This window comes from Cyprinodon tularosa, unplaced genomic scaffold (genome assembly GCF_016077235.1).
Source record: "Cyprinodon tularosa strain WSP-4 unplaced genomic scaffold, ASM1607723v1 ctg938, whole genome shotgun sequence".
NCBI classification, from domain to species: domain Eukaryota; kingdom Metazoa; phylum Chordata; class Actinopteri; order Cyprinodontiformes; family Cyprinodontidae; genus Cyprinodon; species Cyprinodon tularosa.
This window is the reverse complement of record NW_024039716.1, coordinates 185,014-188,743: the sequence shown is the minus strand read 5'-3', so window position 1 is coordinate 188,743 and position 3,730 is coordinate 185,014. Positions and strand designations below refer to the sequence as shown.

The 3,730-nt window shown below is 39.9% G+C and overlaps 1 long non-coding RNA gene across 1 annotated transcript; it reads left to right on the top strand.

Moving 5' to 3' along the window:
• The first annotated feature begins 717 nt into the window (after window positions 1-717).
• Window positions 718-1,305, top strand: LOC119776479. Its single transcript, XR_005279784.1, has 3 exons — window positions 718-843; window positions 939-1,195; window positions 1,266-1,305. It is a non-coding gene; the product is annotated as an uncharacterized LOC119776479 (long non-coding RNA).
• The last annotated feature ends 2,425 nt before the right edge of the window (window positions 1,306-3,730 follow it).

The following is a 3,730-nucleotide window of genomic DNA, read 5'->3' as shown; positions in this document are numbered from 1 at the left end:
GAACTCCTTGGTGAACATGTGATAAATCTAGGCTGATTAAACACAAAAAACCAAATATGCAGATAAGAGAGCCGAGTCTTGCAAAACTACACTAGTTCCTGAACTTCAGCCAATTTCTTTATTACTGGACACTGATTAATCCAGGTGCGTTTGGCCAATGTCGTCATGGCTCCTGAGGTCAGATGGTTTTGTTTTATTAATACATACTTAGAGTGTTGAAGAAATTCAATCATAGTCTTCTATATAATGTACTGATACATGGTTTAACAATAAAGTTGACTTGACTTGCAAGTTGTCCTGACATGTGCTTTCTGCTGTGGTCATATAGCTGTCACCCTCCAGCTCAAACTCTGGCTCTAGGCTAGAGGTCCACTCTGGATGGTTCTGACCTGTAAGCTGTGATGCCTTCATATTCCTCAGCATCACTACCCTTTCCTGAGCACTGGCTGATGGTTCCACTAAACAAGCTGATTCATAAATATTTCCATCCATCTCCATTATCAAATTTTGAGCTAGCTCCAAAAGAGTTCTCACTTTGAAATCACCACAGAGAGACAGGTTTGTACTATATATTAATCAGTAGCCGTTGTGCTCCTAAATGTAGAATAATGTTAAAAATATGTATGTTTGATTCACAATAACTTAGAACCTCCTGGTACACGTATGTCCTGCTGCATGATGTTGGGATCTGGAGGTCTGTCCATTTTTCTCCACCAGAGGACGTTCTAGGTCTCCTGGAGCTGGAGCTGACTTCACCACCTGCGGCTCGTTTGCTCATCAGGAGACCAGTATATAAGGAGGCAGAGGACATCACTCCGACGCCAGAGTATTTTGCCAGTTATGGTTAGCAAGCCTGAGCCAACCTGCCTGTCTGAATCTCTGACTCCCAGAAAGCCTGAACCTGAACCTAATCTGTTTTTGTCCTCTCTGCTTCCCAGGTTGAACCTGCCTGAAACCTGAAACCTGGAAGAGTTTCTCTGCTGGAAATCTGTCAGTCTGATCTCTGAGGAACCCTGGAGAATCAAACCTGTCAAAGACCTGCCTGCCCGCTCTCAGAAGAATCTGAAAGGGAAACTCAAACCTGTTCCTGCAAACTCTCAAACCAATCTCTGCCTCCGCCAAGCCCTCAGCCTGCCGACAGCCTCTGGACCCTCCTGGTTCACCCTCTCTGCCGCTCTGCTCAACTCCAGATCAGGTACAGACCTGCACTCTCAAACTCTGCAAATTACCTGGACTTCAGCTAACCACTCTGTCCCTCTCTGCAGTGAACCCAGTCGTGACCAGTCCTGGATCTAATAACCCCTTGGATCAGTTCTTTATTCTCTGTGTTGTTTCAATAAACCTTTGAACTTTTTCCCTTGAGTCCGTGTGTTCTGCATGTGGGTTAGAAACCTTAAACCAAACATGACACATGATTTTAATGCAAAATTACATGAAATCAATATTGCCTCATCAACACCTTAAGGATACAACACATTTTAAGGCTACAAGAAAATCTTCCAAAACATAAAACGTAAAAGCTGCAATCATCTAAAAATTCCAGTTCCTTCAGCTGGATGAGTTCTGAAGAACAGAGGAAATCTGCCCTCATTTCTGACTCAGCTTCCCCTTTTCTTTTGGAGCATCATCATATTGGCAGTTCTACAGTAGCTATGCTCCATGTGCAGCTTCCTCCAGTGTTGTCTCATAATTTACTGCATCACCTTGCCATCACCTTTCACTGGGCTTACGTTGGCCCACCCTTCTCAAAGCCTGCACACTTCCACAAGGCTTAATCTTTCCATTTCTTGAGCAAGGTTTATGGTTGTAGCTATCAAGTTAATAGATTTTGTTCTGACCACCTCGTGTTTAGCTTGTCCTAAATGCAGCTTTATTTTTGGGCATAATAAAACCACCAAACCCACAATGTGACTCTCCTGAGTCCGGTCTAGTGATGGTAATGAAGCAACCATGAATAATCATCAGCTCCTCCTGAACCTTTAACTATGATTCCTTGCAGGTGATCAGGTATCTGTCTGAGAAGACCACCACCGTGCTTTTGAAGCCAATTCAGATGCGCTTTGATCCAACCCAGTCTCATGGGAAAATTTACCCCCACTACGTTGGTCCACACTGCAAAACGTAGTGGAGGTACATTAATGGCCATTTTTTTGTGGTACTGTTACATTTCTTCTGCCTATACGCTTTCTATTGTTTTACGTCCTAGTCACGTGACTTTCAAGATTCCAGCTGGGAGACGGAAAAAAATATATATATGGCCGACATTCGCTCATTTTTTTGTGGAAAGATTAATAACTTGAGTTTGTTTTTGCATTAAAATGAGTTTTGATTACATTTCTAGTGAGAAATGTATAGTTTGTTGCCAGAATATTTACTCAGGGAATGTACATATTCACTTGCTTGTTCGTTTCTTGCAAAGATTTTTCAAGATAATGTGAAACTGTAACGTTTTGGTATAAACATGGCCGAGATTTCTCTAACTTTTAGTGGGAAAATCAATAATTTCAATCAGTTTCTGCATTTAAATGGGTTTTGATTACATTTATAGCGAGAAGTGTAGGGTTTATTTACATAATATTTACTTAGTGAACATACATAATCACCCGCTTGCTAGTTTTTGCTACAGTTTTTCGGATCTCGTCAGGATTATGTGAAATTGCAACGTTTTGGCTGCTACCCATCGCCTAGCATTTAGCTGCCGCCCCGATTCAACATTGAATTCTTTGTGATTTAACTCCATCTGACGGATCAAACCCTCGCCACTGCGTGCGTTGCGTCTGAGGTTGATTTTCAGATCAATGCATTATGTCGTGGCATACAGCAGAAACTTATGTTGACAAAATGATCATGGGTCAAGCTCGGACGTGTTTTATTTGGAAATCTACCGGATCCTTTGTGCATTTAACTTCCTGTTTGGTGCGATCTCATTGATGGGTTTTGACCAGATTTTGACCAAAGAGGAACTCAAAAAACAAATAAACAAACAATTTAAATACACAACCAGCATATCTGGAATCAATGACAGAGAGCGACTGGGACCAGAAATTTATTAATTTCTCCCCATTAATTTCCATTCAAAATGTTTTCGGTCCCACCGGGCTCTAGGGAAGGGGCGTGCATACCGCCACCTACTGTTCATGAGTGTGTAGCAACATTGTTTTACATCTATTAAATTCTATTTTTTTATTTTGTATTCTGAAGATAAATAAATAATGCTTTCCTTAATCTATAAATATCTTTTATATTTCCTTTATTTTCCAATAATCCTTTAAGACTCCATTCTTGGTCTGTCCTTTCAACTCTTTTCAATTTCTCCCTTTCAGGTTCATATGTTTTACAGTTCATCAATAGGTGTTCTACATTTTCTATCTCTCCACATCCTTCACATTTGTCATTATTTTTCGTCCCTATTAAGTATAAATTGTCATTTAAATAGGTATAACCTACTCTTATCTGATCATTATTATTTCTTCCCTTCGGTTTCTCTCATTAATATTTCTATTTAATACTGACTTTTGTACTTTATATAACCTTCTTCCTTTTTTATCTTCATTCCACCTTTTTTTTTGCCATTTTTCAATTTCTTTTTAATAAATGATTTTCCTTCCCCTTTCCCTAAAGGAATTGTTATTGTTATTGCCTCCTCTAAAGCCCTTTTTGCTAATTTGTATGCCTTTTCATTTCCTTTTACCCCTTCATGTGCTGGAACCCAACAAAACCAAATATCAAT